Source organism: Muntiacus reevesi, chromosome 5 (genome assembly GCF_963930625.1).
Source record: "Muntiacus reevesi chromosome 5, mMunRee1.1, whole genome shotgun sequence".
In the NCBI taxonomy this organism is placed as follows: Eukaryota; Metazoa; Chordata; class Mammalia; order Artiodactyla; family Cervidae; genus Muntiacus; species Muntiacus reevesi.
In genome coordinates, this window is record NC_089253.1 from 115,624,068 (window position 1) to 115,640,026 (window position 15,959).

Consider the following 15,959-nt stretch of genomic DNA (forward strand, 5'->3'; position numbering starts at 1 on the left):
TTACATGGGGGAAATAAGTGTACACTAGAACCATCCCAGTCAAACTGATACCCATGGTCACCCTACCAGGGGTGCTAGGTGAGCAGCCGATTAAAGTATTACTTCATTTGTATAATTAGAAAGAACAGAAAGCTATGAGCAGAGGCCAACTTCAGTCCCATAGTGAAAAATCATAGACCCTTATCTCATTTCTAAATTGAAACCAGATCTGGTGCACGGCTATTGCCATTGTTGAGGAAGCTCAGCCGGCCAACAGCAAAGACCGATGCTGAGCCTGCAGGACCGCAGCCCTCCCCAGGATGACCAGATAGACAGCTGGTGGAAAAGTAGAAATCCACAAGTCTATATTGATTATAAATAAATACACAAATAAGTGGTGTAGAAGGGAAGAATCTTGTTTACAGTAGAATGTAAATGTGAACGGAATACCAGAGTTAGAAAATCATCACTTTGCAATCCTCATGGTAGATTTTTTTCAGGCCAGAGTCATAAATGCATGCTGGGGGGACATTTCAGTGAGAAGCAGGATATCTGCATCATCTTAAGTGTCTTACTTCAGATTGCTCATAAGTTTCAAGGGAAAGTGGTAACTATTCAGTGGAGTAACGCAGCACCTCAACCAGGTGGTCAAAGTTATTATCACCAATTATGGGCAGATGTATATCACATGTCTCCAAATGTGATATTCAGAGAACACAACATCCCCTATACAACAGTCTGACTAGCATCCTTAACATGAATCTAATTATGAAGAAACATCAAACATCATACCAATCCAAAATAAGGAAAATTCCATTAAAAAAGCTGTATTTTTAAACTGTCAATATAATAAAAGACAAAGAAAATCTGTGGAAATGTTCCAGATTGAGGAAAGTCTTCTCTGGTGGTCATCCCACAAGCCCCGTGGCAAGGCCAAAAAAAAAAACCAAAAGTTAAACTAAAAAATCATGATGGCTAAATGTGATATCTGATCATAAACTAGATCCTGACCTAAGAGGGAAAAAACGGTGTAGATGACGTTAGCTGGTCAGTTGACAAAGCTGGAATCTAGATGTTCAATTAGATAAAAGTCTTGTGTCTTTGTCAGCTTTATGGAAGTTAGTAATTGTACTATAGTGATGTGAGAGAATATCCTGGTTTATTTTCTTAGAAAATGTACTTAGGAGACTTCCCTGGTGGTACAGTGGATAAAAATCCACCTGCCAGTGCAGGGGACGTGGGTTCGATCCCTGGTCCAGGAAGATTCCACGTGCCACAGAGCAAGTAACCCTGTGAGCCGAAACTACTGAAGCCTGTGTGCCTAAAGCCTGTGCTCCACAAGGGGAGAGGCCACCACAGTGAGAAGCCCAGGCTCAGTGACGGGGAGTCGACCCTGCTCACGGCAGCTGGAGGAAGCCTGAGAGCAGCAACGAAGGCCGAGTGCGAGCAAAAAATGTTTAAATAAAAATAAATAAGCAAAGAAATAAATAATTTATTTTAAAAAGAAAATATACATTGAGGTATACAGGGGAAAGGGCTATTAAATGTGTAACTTGCTCTCAGGTGGTTCAAGAAACCTCACTCTGGGTGCATGTGTAGGAGAAAATAATAAAAGATTTAAAGTGAAATGTTAATGGTAAAGAGTATGTGGACAATTTTTGCACTATTCTTCTTCCTGCCACTTTTCTGTGAGTTCAAAATTATTTCCGAGTAAAAAGTTTTTGAAAGGTGAGCAGGGAGACTGACTAACTCCTGAAAACATAATAACCATCTATTACACTAAGTCTGTAAGGCAGGTATTATTATTCCCATCTTTCAAAGGAAGTAACGGAGGTTTAGAAGGTTAGGTAACTTGCATAAGATGATACAGTTAATAAGTGTTAGAACTAGAAATTATACCTAGATTCTCTTAATTCAACTCTTCTATTCTTTTTTTTTTTAATAGCAAGAAGAATGTGGATTTAAATGGTCATCACAGTCAAGACCCAGATGTTCTTATGATCAAAATGTTTTACTGTCGTGATGTTTCAAACCTTTGCCTCCTAGAGAAGTCCCTTGAATTTCAGGGTCATTAGTTTTTCTAACCAATGCCCTGGAGAAGGATCACCAGAGAAGGGGGAGCACAGAGGAGAAATGAGAGCAAAGTGACTCAGCCCAGGGAGGCACCAGGGAGCGACCGCACTGCGGCCTGACTGATCCTCTGGCAGCTGCGGGCCCTGGACAACGGCTCTTCCTGCCAGGTTTGGGGTGCTGGGGTGCTCTGAGGACATTTGGCTAGAGGGAGCAGAAATTTAAGACTTTCTTGGAGCTCAGCTACTATTTTTCCCGGAGAGGAAGAGGATCACCTGCTGTGAAATGACAATGGCAGCCTTCAGAGAAGAAACCTCTTGTCACTCCTGACGGTGCAGTCAGACTCTGTGCCCACCCCTACACAAAAAGACCATGGACTGCATGACTCATAAACAGCACACATTGATTTCTCACAGTCCCAGAGGCTGGGAAGTGCAAGTTCAAGGTGCTGGCAGATTCTAGACACTGGTGAGGACCCACTTCCTGGTGCCTGCACAGCCAGCTTCTCAGCGTGTCCTCGCCGGTGGAGGGGACACGCGAGCTCTGCAGGGCCTCTTTTACAAGGACACTAATCCCATTCGTGAGGACTCCACCCTTATGACCTAATCACTGCCCAGGGTCCCATCTCCTCTCCTAATACCATTGCACTGGGAATTAAGGATTTGACATATGAATTTTGGACGGACACAAAAATTGAGTCTCTCGGGACTTCTTTGGTGGTTCAGTGGTGAGGAATCCGCTTGCAAGTGAAGGCAGCATGGGCTCGATCCCTAGTCCGGGAAGATACCACATGCCACGCAGCAGCTAAGCCTGCATGCCACAACTACTAAGCCCGTGTTCTAGAACTTGGAGCCACAACAAGAAGCCACCACAATGAGAAGCCTGTGTACTGCAATGAAGACCCAGTACAGCCATAAGTAAGTATATAAATAGATAGGTAAATAAAATTCAGTCTCTAGCAGCAGCCATCTTGCAAATACTTGAATTTGGCTTTTGGGCGTTGCCTGAGATTCAGGCAGAGAGGAGTCACTGCTCAGATGCCTTGGGACAGCTGGGGTTATGTCAGGAAGCTCCCCTTTTGGCTCTCGGGCACTATCGGAAGACAGAAAGAAGCAATTTAACAAGATAGCACCTGTTTCCCAAATGAATATGGAAGTGCGGTGACCCAGGCCTGCCCCGGCTGATGAATGAGACCTAAGGCAGTTGCTATGGAGACGCATGACCTGGTCGCACAGGACCTACCCTGGGGTGTTTCTGAAGGTCCAGGAACCCAGGTGATACAAAGGGTACTCCATCTGCCAATCTTCGCTGCCTGCAGCATTCCCGTCTGAGGCAGGTAGCCAGCTCAGGTGTTTGGTGAATGCCACAGGGTGTGTATGTAGAATAGTCACGGAAATTGGAGCGGGACAATCATCCCTGAGCAGAATGAGTGCCTGACCCACCACCCCACCACTGAGCAGTTTTTCTGGGTTCAGACCTCTCTACTGTGCCCTGAAAATCTTTGTACAGATAAGGTTCCTTCTATATGAGTCAGGGATCAAGCAGAAGACAGGTGGGCTCTCGAACAGGTTTAAGTGAAAGATATTTTTTGAAGGGCCTGTTGAAAGACGCAGAGGGGAGATGAAGGGGACCATCAAGGATGGTGCAGAACCCAGAAGCTGTTACCAGCCTGAGGCCTGAATGAGCAGGTGAGGGCAGGAGACGGGAGCCCAGTCCACGAGGATAGCCTCCGGCACAGCGCAGAGCAGAGAGTGGACTGTGGAGCAAACCGAGTTGACTAGTACACCTGGATCTCCAGGGCCCGGACGCAGGCCCAGTGCCTTCCAGGGAATCTGCCACACCCAGAGATGAAAAGGAAAGACAGGAAAGATGGGACAAGGACTTAACACAAGAAGGAAAACCAGGCATTTGTGTATCTGGGCCACGAGCTAAGCACATTCAGAAGCTGACTGTCTGCCCAGGGGTACTGAAGAGGGAGTGTGAGCCCAGTTACACCGCGGGGGGGTTCAGCTTTCCCAGAGGAGATGACGGAGGAGCCTCCTGGAGGCTCCCTGAATGTCCAACCTAAGGAAAGTCAGCATCAGACACGTGCCAACACGTCTTCCTTCCTCAATGCTAATACCTTCTTCGACCTTATGAAAGACAAGCGTTGTCTGGGGAGCAGTTGAGAGACCGTGACAAGCATCTCTCTTGGCAGAGGAAGTGCTACAAAAAGCTAGAGAGGAAGCCTACGCCCTCACTGTTATTGTCACATGTTATTGCTGACATTTACTGAGAACATATGATGCGCCAGACGCTGAGTGCTTTTCCCTCATGGACTCAGTCCAGCTTCACACAGCAGCCCTAGGAAACGGGCACCAATGTGGACTGAACTGTTGTTGTTGTTCAGCCGCTCAATCACGTCCGACTCTTTGCCACCCCGTGGACTGCAGCATGCCAGGCCTCCCTGTGCTTCACTCTCTCCCGGAGTTTGCTCAAATTCATGTCCATTGAATCAATGATGCCATCCAACCATCTCATCCTCTGTCATCCCCTTCTCCTTTTGCCTTCGGTTTTTCCCAGCATCAGGATCTTTTCCAGTGAGTTGGCTCTTTGAATCAGTTGCCCAGTGTATTGGAGCTTCAGCTTCAGCATCAGTCCTTCCAACATATATTGAGGATTGATTTCTTTTAGGATTGATTGGTTTGATCTTATTGCAGTTCAAGGGACTCTCAAAAGTCTTCTCCAACACCACAGTTGAAAAACATCAGTTCTTCGGCGCTCAGCTTTCTTTATAGTCCAACTCTCACATCCATACATGACTACTGGAAAAACCATAGCTTTGACTATAGGGGCTTTGGTCAGCAAAATGATGTCTCTGCTTTTTAACCTACTGTCTAGGTTTGTCATAGCTTTCCTTCCAAGGAGCAAGCATCTTTTAATTTCGTAGCTGCAATCACTGTCTGCAGTGATTTTGGAGCCTGAGAAAATAAAATCTGTCGCTGAGCCATGATCTTAGTGTTTTGAATGTTGAGGACTGATTTGTGTCCCCCCTCAAATTTGTACGCTGAAGCCCTAACTATGTGGCCATATTTGGAGATGGAGTCCCTACAGAAAGGATTAAGGTTAAGTGAGATCGTAGTGTGGGGCCCTGACCTGATAGGGTCAGTATCCTCACAAGAAGAGGCACCATATAGCTTGTCCTTCCCTGCAGTGTACGTACTGAGGAAAGGCCATGTGAGGACATCGCAAAAAGGTGACCGCCTTAAGCCAGGAAGACTAAATTTACTGGCACCTGGATCATGGACTTCCTGCCCTCCAGAGCTCTGAGCAAATAAATGTCTTTTGCTTCAGCCATCCAGACTGTGGTATGTTGTTCTATCAGCCCAAGTTAAGGCAAACACCATCAATATGTCCATCTTACAGGTGAGGAAACTGCAGCATAGGGAAGCTAAGTGGTCTTAGGTCACCCCGTGTGCCTTTGATCTTGTCACCTCACCAGGTCCTGTTTTTCTTACAGGGAGGGGGTCGATGGAAATAGATCAGGGGCCATAAACGCAATTGTCAACGTGTCAGGCAAGGAACAGAAATGGGTGATACTGGCCGAGTGGGCACGGTGGCACGCTGGAGAGTGCTGTCCTGTGTAAAGAGGAAGGAAGCCCTAGTCTGCCTCCACCAATGGTTGGCCAAGTGATTACAGTTTTTCAGGACAAGCCTGGGGGACTTCCCTGTTAGTCCAGTGGTTAAGAATCTGCCTGCCCACACAGGGGTCCTGGGTTCAATCCCTGATCAGGAAACTAGATCCAGCATGCTGCAACTAAGGCCTGACACGCCAAAAAAAGTAAAAGAGACAAACTTGGAAGTCTGGATCTTTGGGGGAAGTGTTCTGGCTTTTCAAACATTGGCAACAAATTTCATCATAAAAGAGTGTGTAGGCCAATTAAAACATGTCTACGGGCCATGTCTGATATATAGTGTCCCCTCTGGAGTAGGTGATTTTTTTTTAACCCTCTCTTCTCTTCCTTCCTCTCTCCTTGGACATGGTTCTCTGCCTTTTGAGATGTTCCTGTGGCGTCTCTAAGTCCCCTGCCTTCAGGAAAACGATCACCATATCATGATCAAGAAGGGTTTCCAAGTACAGTCCGTGCAAAGAATACTGTGCAGACTCAGCCGAGCCACGTAACCTTGAACTCGTTTGCTCTTCTGAAAATTGATCCAACGACAGCCACCTCGCAGGAGTTGTGGAAGGATTAAATAAGACCAGGCAGGAGGAAGCAACTGGCAGAGGAGGAGTTAGCTGTGTGTGGAGCCCCTGCTGAGCTTAGCACTTGCTGAACATCATCAGACATCTCAATGATGAGTGTGTGAGCTCCTTACCTGCGGGGCACGGATGGATTGGTTGGCTGTAACATTCTTTTTTTTTTTTTTCATTTATTTTTATTAGTTGGAGGCTAATTGCTTTACAGTATTGTAGTGGTTTTTGCCATACATTGACATGAATCAGCCATGGATTCACATGTGTTCCCCTTCCTAATCCCCCCTCCCACCACCCTCCCCATCCCATCCCTCTGGGTCTTCCCAGGTTGGCTGTAACATTCTTGAAAGAGAAATTATCAGCCAAGTTCACCAGAGGGTGACCTAGACAGCCCAGAGGCCTGGTTGGGAGATGGAGAAATTGTCAAGGATGAGAGAGCAGTGATTTCACCCCCTGGAAGGCAGGAACCCAACAGCATCCTCTGTCCCCCGCCCCCACCCCCCTGGCTTGGGAGGCATAATTAGTAACCGTGTTGGTAATAATGCCCTGCGAGTTCTACTCCTGCTTAATAGCTGCCTGTAGAAATTCCAGTGGGTCCATTTTTAGTTGGAGCTAATGAGGGTTAAAAACTCTCTGGGCTGCCCAAAATACCTTCTGGGAGGCTCTCCCAGGAAGAGGGTGTTTACTGAGCTCCTGGTTAAGGAACAGTCGATCTACTTTGTATCATCTTTCGCCAAAGTCTTTATCAGTGTGTGTTTTGCACTGCTGGGGTTTTTTTTTTTTTTTTTGGTTTTGTTTTATTTTTTTTAACAAATGAGATCCGATTATGTGTGTTCCAAGGGCATGAATCAAGTTAGCTGTGTGCCAGCTGGGAGGAGGACAGAGGCAGTTTTCTGGGGCCAGCTTTCCCTTTGCAGAGCCAGAGGGGAGTCATCAAGGAGGAGAAATGCAATAGGAGGCAAAGCCCACTGTCTGTCAGATCTTTCCTGCCCGGGACAGCACAGTGTGCAGGGGGTGCTCGGGGAGGACTTTAGCCTGGAGAAGAATAAGTGCATTAAAGGCAACTGAGTGGAGGAAAGAAACCCAGAACGGAACTGAGCAGGGAAGGCTTGTGGAGCAGAGACGCTCCCCAGGCGTGCGGGGAGACCTCCCCAAGACGCTGAAGAACTTGCATGTGGTCATAAAGGGAGGACCATCCAGAGCAAGAAGGAGGACCTGGGTGATACTGCTTTTGGAGTGGATTGAAACTCTGGGTTAAAGCTGAATCCACTCGGAAGATCAAGGAAAGGTTCAAAGGTTCTAACCTTAGGAATCACTTTCAGCCACAAAAACCAGGAGATCAAAAAATGCATTTTCAGAAGAGATGATGGGGAGGCCTTTGGAGTAGAGAAGCATGCTCACTGGACTTGGGGCTCATCCCTTCAAGAATTGGCTGAGTAATCCTGGGCATGCCCCTTCTCTTCTCTGAGACTTGGTCTATAAAACAAAGGGATTGTGTTAGTTGTCTAGTTCTAAGCTTCAGCAGCACATGAGGAGCACCTAGGGAGCTACTAAAAATTCTGATACCTGGGCAACAGCCCAGACCAATCAAATGAGAATCTTTCCAAGAGCAGGTCCAGGCACTGGTATACCATAAACTGGAATACTGTACAGATCCCAGCGGAGATCACCTGGACTATGTGGTCTCTCAAAGCCTCTGTCAGCCCTGCTGTCATGTATTAGGTCTTTAAGGAAAGAAGAGACGGGATGATTGGCAGACAGTCCCCAGCGGAGCAAGGCATGGACCAGATGGCCTCTTGAGATTCCACGGCCCATAGCTTTCAAAGATTTGAGGCTCCAAGTGAAGAAACTCTTGCTGCCAAGCCCCTGCCAGCTATATTTCTCCCCATCAATTTATCCCACAAATACTGAGCACCTACTGTAGGCCTAGCCCCGTTCTAGGGGCTAGGGATACAACAGTGAAGGAGACAGACCCACTTCTGGGTTAAGCTCTTGGGAAAGACCTGAAATCGAGAAGCTGAAGAGGAGGATTCGGGATGGTGTGGAGAGCAGGAGGGGAAGGGAAGTTGGGGAATTTGTAGATTCATACGGGGTTCTCCAAACTGATACACTGTTTCGTCAAACTCCAAAGGTTACCAGGGATCTGTTCCTGTTGCGTTAATCCCATCTTCCCTTACTCCCAACCTGCTCCTTCAACTGTGGGGTCATCACATTTGCATTTAGCAAGCCATTTTAGGGTTAGACAAATTCTTTTCCTTCACCTGAAATCCACACTCTCAAGTATACACCATGATGTCTTCCCAGCTCAGTTTAAGCTCCCCACAGCCAAGGACTGGGCCTTGAGTCTTTCGGGAGGGTTTGGTGCAGTTTAGAGCATGTGGGCTACAGACAGGGAGCCTGGAGTCAGATCTTGCCGCTGCCTCTTACCAGAGGTGATCACTGCATGACCTTGGGTACAGTACTTAATGGCGTGCTGGCCGCCCACCTCAGATCTGCATCTTCAAAACAGGGATTACAGTTGTACCACCGCTCACATTCTTATAGGGAATAAAATGAATTCCTGAAGGGAAAGCATTGTGGCCCATGTGCACACTCCACAGGTGGTAATTGTTACCGTGCTAGAGCCCGAGATGTTAAATGAGCTTGTTCTGATCAGACTAATGGAGTGACCGGCAGGGCTGTATGTTGTAGAGGCGTCTACTGTCTTTCTTCCTTCCCATTTGTGTCTGATACATTGGTTGGGGAATGCTGCATTCTATTGCAGGTAGATAGATCGAGTCTGAGATTTCAGCAGATTAATTCAGTGGGAGTTCATTGTTCTCTCATAAAGTCCTAATGGGTGTGGGGAAGGGGCTGCTCTGCTCCATGCAGCCATGAAGGACTGGGGCTTCCTTGGTGGCTCAGATGGTAAAGAATCTGCTTGCAATGCAGGAGACCTGGGTTAAATCCCTGGATCAGGAAGTTTCCCTGGAGAAGGAAATGGCAACCCACTCCAGTATTCCTGCCTGGAGAATTCCATGGACAGGGGAGCCTGGTGGGCTACAGTTCATGGGGGGTCTCAAAGAGTCCATGGGACATGACTGAGCGACTAACACTTGCACTTTTGAGATGGGAGAAAATCCTAGAGCCGCTTTCTGCCCTTGTTCACAGCACCTTCTGCATGCTCCTTGTGGCATGCGACTGGGTTCTTACCAGTGGAATGTCGGTGGAAGTGATGCCATTCCCGCCCTGATCCAAAGCTCCCAAGTTATATTCTCTCTCCCTTGCTCTGTGTTCCTCTGTCCATTTCTCTCTCTGTCTGTCTCAGCTTGTGTGCCATGGGGTTGTCAAAGCCCTGGGGTGCCTTGAGCCAGAACCCTGTCACATGCCACAAGGAGCCTGGGAAAGGTGCAGTGAAGAAGGGCAGGAGGGGCCCTCTTGGATTGCCTCCCGGCTCAAACCCCAGTACAGGTGGGCGTTGTCCCGTCTGGCGTCGCCCTGGGGCCAGTGCGCATGTGCGCGGCTGTTTCTGTCCTCTGTCATCTTCTCCAATCTCTGTTCTCTCTTCAATGGCGTCCACTCGGTGTTGGGCTTCTGTGGTTACAGACAGGTTGACTGTTTGACCATTGAGTGCTTCAGTGGAGATACGCTCTAGGGATGGTGATAAAGGATGTTGGGACGGGGATGGGGCGGGAAATGCCAGCACCAGAGCCTTCCTGAAAGAGGGCTGTGCATGGTCACCTCTACCCACTTTTTACGAGATCAGAGCGTTTGATCCCAGGCCACTGGACTCCCAGGAGCAAGGGAGGGACTTTTAGCCCCTGACACTGTCCCCTGAACAGCAGCTGCCATATCACCTGGAAACTTGATAGAAATACAAACTCTCAGCCCCACCTCGGACTGCTGAATCAGAAAATTGGCTCAGAGAGCTTAGTAACCTGCCAGATTCACACAGTAAGAGGCAGGACAAAAGTAGTTGAACAAGTCCTTGAGTGATACTTCAAGCCTGAGAATCTGGGCTGTATCCATGGAGCCCCCGATCAGTTCAGTTCAGTTGCTCAGTAGTGTCCGACTCTTTGCAACCCCATGGACCGCAGCACATCAGGCCCCCCTGTCTATCACCAACTCCTGGAGTTTACTCAAACTCATGTCCATTGAGTCGGTGATGCCATCCAACCATCTCATCCTCTGTCATCCCCTTCTCCTCCTGCTCTCAATCCCTCCCAGCATCAGGGTCTTTTCAAATGAGTCAGTTCTTCACATCAGGTGGCCAAAGTATTGGAGCTTCAGCTTCAGCATCAGTCCTTCCAATGATTATTCAGGACTGATTTCCTTTAGGATTGACTGGTTTGATCTTGCAGTCCAAGGGACACTCAAGACTCTTCTTAAACACCACAGTTCAAAAGTTATGAATTCTTCAGTGCTCAGCTTTCTTTGTGGTCCAACTCTCACATCCATACATGACTACTGGAAAAATGATAGCTTAGACTATACAGACCTTTGTTGGTAAAGTAACGTCTCTGCTTTTTAATATGCTGTCTGGGTTGGTCATAGCTTTTCTTCCAAGGAGCAAGTGTCTTTTAATTTCCTGGCTGCAGTCACCATCTACAGTGATTTTGGAGCCCAAGGAAATAAAGTCTGTCACTGTTTCCATTGTTTCCCCATCATCTGTTTGCCATGAAGTGATGGAGCCCCAGCTGGAGGGCGCCAATAGGACGGTGCCTCACTCTGCCACCCAGTGGCCACAGAGTGAACAACAAGGGGGACAGACTGGACTGAGGAGGCAGTGAAAGTGAAAGTGAAGTCGTGTCTTTGCGACCCCATGGACTATAGCCTACCAGGCTCCTCCATCCAAGGGATTTTCCAGGCAAGAGTACTAGAGTGGTTGCCATTTCCTTCTCCAGGAGATCTTCCCAACCCAGGAATTGAACCCGGGTCTGCCGCATTGTAGGCAGACGCCTTACCATCTGAGCCTCCAGGGAAGCTCTCAGGACAGCTCATATAATCCATCAGTGAGGAAACAGTAATGGAAAACACTGGGGAGTCCACAGGCCACGCAGGCTGTTCACCCAAGGCTGCTTCATGGACAGTTTTAAAGACCTAGAGTCCAGCCCAGAGCCAAACCCAAAGTCTGTTTCCAGAAGGGCAAGCCCACCTGTGTTTACATTTCATGGGGACCTGGCAGAGTGGGCTGGAAGAGGCCTCAGTGTTCAGACGATGACCCATCAGGGGCCAGGGTCCAAAAGCTGCTGTCATGTTTAGGGGGTTCCAGGAGAAGCAGAGCCGCCTCGTCCCTGGGCGAGCACACAGCTCTATCCAGACCTTCTGAGCAAGGCTGCTCACCTGGTTTGGCCCTCCCTGGACCTCAGCCAGGAGCTTGGGGAGAGAAGACAAGAGATAACCCCTCAGCCTCCTGCAGCCTGTGTGACCAGCACTGCAGAGATGGGGCTGCCGCCTGAGCTCAGCCAGGAGCGAATGTCCAGAGACAAAGACCTCTCGCTGTTTCCTTTGCCCCTGCCCGTGCTCCAGGGCACTGGTTCTGTTTTTTAAGGAAGGAGCTGGCAGCTGCGGGGGGTCCTGGGGAGGAGGCCAGCTTGCCAGGAAGGCTGTCCCTTTGGTCCTGACATCCGGCTTGCCCTGACTGTGCGCTGGAGACGCAGACTCTAAGAGAAGGGGAAGGGCATGGGAACCAGCTTCGGCTGGGCGTCCTGAGCTGTATGGGGAGCCCGCCATCTCCGCCTCATTTAACCCACCGACACTGAATTCCCAGCATGACGGCTCAGAGAGCTGAGTAACCTGCCTCCAGGCAGTCAGCTAGTGAGAGCTGACACCGAAGGCTGTGCGCTCTGTCCGTCTCTGCCTGCTGCCCACCTCCCCACTGCAGAGCCCTTCTGGGCTGCCTATCATGCCAGGCAGTTCTCAAACCCAGAAACCCATGGGAATCCCACAGCAAGCGAGCATCCTGGCCTAGCTGCCCTGCTCTCAGCCCCCAGCATCTTCTTTGGGGGCTCAACAGCAGCGCTGACAAGGGAGGCTGCTCCAGCCAACTCCAAAACCAGGGACACGGGCCTGTGTTCCCAGGTCAGAGGGAGAGCCTCTCCATCCCAGGGCAAAGCTACATCCAGAAGGTGCCCGTCTCCACCCTCCCAGGGCTGCCATCAACCCCACCCAACCCCAGCAATGGTTTGCAGAGCAGAGTCCGAGGTGGGGGGGGGGGGTGTGAAACAGAAGGAAGAGCAGTAGCTCAACTCTGCCAGGGAAGGGACGGATGGGGCCCCTCGAGCCCCACGTGCAGGTGGCCAGCCAAGTGGACCTGAGCCGAGCCTGGGATGGTTGATGTTGTGCCCAGATGCCCCGCTGTCTCCTGGGTCCATCGGGTGGACCACAGACACCTCACGCTGCAGGTCACTGGAAAGCAAGGTAAGTGTTTTGTTTTTGACAGATCCTGTTGCAGATTTGTTTGCTCAGATAGCACAGGAGGACACCAGCCCTATGCAGACTGCAGCCCAGGGGTCACATCGGTCCTTCTGTCTTCACACTGGCAGATGAAGGTCTCTACTCCAGAGCTTTGGTGTGGGCCTCAGCACCCTTGGGAGCCAGAGCCGCAGCTGCACGTGCCTTGGCCTTGGTTGAAGACTTGGCCTGGGACTTTGGCCAGCGGAGCCTGAGACCCTTGATGATGCGCGCACAGGCACGTTTCCTGAGCTTGGGGTGAGCAGTGTAGGCAAGTTGGCTGAGCTTGTGGCTGCCGCCCATTGGGATCTTGGGCTTGACTTCCTTGGGCTTGACTTCCTTGGGCTTCGCGAGGGCCTTGATAGCCTCAGCACCTGCACTTGTGGCCTTGGCATTGTTGGCGTCTTCTTCCGGCCCTTCTTGTTGTATCTCTTGGCAAAGTGCATGATCCTCAGGAACTTGGGGTCCACCACCTTAAGAGACTCATATCCTTGATTTCTTGATGCTGTTTCTGTGCCATTTGGGGGACTGTTTGTACGTGGTGTGGTTCTTGGACTTGGCCACGTTTGCATTGGGGCCTGCAGATCCTGAAGCGCCTGGGACCAGATGAGAAAAGGCCAAGGTAGCTTTTTAAGATACATTTTCTGCTGCAGACCCTAAACTACACAACCATCACTAAGATAAACACAGGAGAAGCATGGGTGGGTTTAAACTTCAAACTTTATTCAACATATAGGTGTTATCAAAGAGCCTAACATATATGAACTTTCAGCTCCCTCCAGGTATCTGACACAGGAGCAAGTAGGCATGACTTATTCAACTTTATGCCAAAAGATCCCCAGATCTCCAGGTTTGGGAATCACCAATGTGATTGATTTTCTCCTTGAGGAAGTCAACCCTGACTAATCATTGGAAGGACTGTTGCTGAAGCTGATGCTCCAATACTTTGGCCACCTGATGCAGAGTTGATTTAATGGAAAAGACCCTGATACTGGAAAAGACCGAAGGCCAAAGGAGAAGAGGACAGCGGAGGATGAGATGGTTAAACAGCATCACCTACTCAATGGACGTGAGTTTGAGCAAGCTCTGGGAGATGGTGAAGGACAGAGGAACTTCACGTGCTGCAGTCCATGCGGTTGCAAAAAGTCAGACACGATTGAGCGACTGAACAGAACAAGAAGTTTAGCTTACGATCATTGTCATAATTAGCAGCCCAGAGTGTCCACCTCTCTATGTCTGACTTCCGTCACTGACCCAGATCCTTGCTACAAGTCTCAGAGGGTGGAGTCTACATAGAAAGGGGGCTGCCTTAAGCACACTAGTGAGAGTTTGCAGGGGGCCCGATGCCCGAGACCGTGGGTGTTAGAGGCAGGAGTGCCTGCAGCAGATTGGTGCCGGGGCTACGAAAGCCAGCCCATGATGCCCGCCAGGCTGGCCATCCACGCCGACACCTTAGGGATGTGCCTCCCTCTGGGTCATCCCTCAGGTCAGAGCCTGAGGCTGGGGTTGTGCCTGCTTCTCCCTGCTTGGGTTTTCTGACCCTCCTTTCCCCAAGGAGGCAGTTCATATGAGGCAAGGGAGAGGCCTGCCTTGCGAATCTGTCCTAGTCCCAGCTCCATTTTTTTCTAGCTACGCAACTTTTGGCAAGGCTGAGCCTGAGTTTACCCCTCTGCAAAATGGCTGTGATCAGTGAGGCTTCAGAGTTTATTATAGGAGGCACTTGGGGCCCTAAAAGGAGATGCTGGGATATTGTCAACAAGCACGCATACACCATTTTGCTTAGATGGTAGGCTTGTTGGGGGTGGACTGGGGAACGGGGAGCCGGCCAGGGTGATGCTGAAGTCTCTCCCAGCATTTTGTGTTGCTGCCAGGGTTACAGGAATCAAAACTTGCCTCTCACATGTGGCGACTATGATGGTCAGATGAGATCATGCAATGAAGCCCTTTGGGAACTGTAATGCTCTCAGCAGATGGGGTATGTTATTGTCTCCTCCTCTAGAAGGACCTTAGCCCTTCAGTCGGGAGCCTGACCGGCATGCTTGCTGATGGATCAGTGATGTTCCTGTGGACCCTTCTGCAGTGAGGCCTTCAGTGAGCTTTTTCCCAGCTGTGGACGATGCCCCAAGTGGTTCTCTGGCTCCTTCTTAAGCCAGAGGCTTCACTGGATCCTCCAAGCCCCCCTCCCCACCCCCTCGAACCTTGTTTTCTGGAGGAATCTCTTCATTTAGCAGCAGCCCAAGTAGTCCTCCAAATAAGTGGTAAGAACCTACAGAGGCAAAGATGGCCAGTTGCTTGTGAAAAATTCCATGGCAGCATCCTGGGTCTAAAGAATCAATTTCTGGGAGTGGGCTGGAACAACCCATGAGGTTTTTTTCATTCGGTTTTGTTTTGTTTTTCATTGCAAGCATCCCTGGTTATTGTTGTACAAACTGAATTTGAGTTTTGGAAAGGGTGTTTCATGGGATCCGGTCCCCTGCCCAGCTAGAGTTCCTATAAACCCTTCAAATTCAGGAGAATCTTTCTCAATTTTAAAGTGCTCACTTGTTCCTAGGAGGCGATGAAGTGACAGGAACACACCAAATATACCAGCCACATATTCCTTTTGGGAAAGTCAGCTGAGCTAGTGCGGAAGGAAACTAGAGAATAAAAACAGCACTGGGGAGGTAGGGTTTCAAATGCGTGTGCTAAGGGCAGAGCTTTTGCCCAGAGCAGCTTTTGCTAAGCTCTTGTTTGGAGAAGACAGAAAACTCGGGGGAGGTCCCGCAGGGGCCTGGAGATGCTCCTGCCAGACGCAGCTCCGCTCAGAGCCTTCCCCAGCCCCACCCACAGAGTTCATCCTCGCTCGTGTGCTCAGCACTCGGCTCAGATCCCCTCCTCAGCACTTTCTCACCATTTAAATCCTCCATATGTCTGTCCTCACCAGACTGCCAGACCTGGCAGCAGGTCTCACGTGGCTCTGCAACCCTGGCCCGAAATTACTGTTTAATGTTTGTTGAATGAATAAATGAATAAACCCCATAATTAACCTGTGAGACAGAATCCCAGAGAAGATCTTAAGAGGTCATTTAAAGAAGAAGAAAAAAATGAAAGTCCTAATCATACAATTCATTGTCCTTATGAATAAAACAGAGAAAACATAAACAGGCAGAGGAAGGGTTGGTGAGCCCATATTTGATAGTTCGAGAAGTGAATACGTAATTCTGGGAAGTGGTTGTCTTGTGTGAGTCTGACCCAGCGTGGCCAT

The 15,959-nt window shown here is 49.4% G+C and overlaps 1 pseudogene; it reads right to left on the reverse strand.

The window, feature by feature from the left end:
* Positions 1 to 12,817: 12,817 nt before the first annotated feature.
* On the reverse strand, positions 12,818 to 15,959 carry LOC136169419 (large ribosomal subunit protein eL29 pseudogene; annotated as a pseudogene).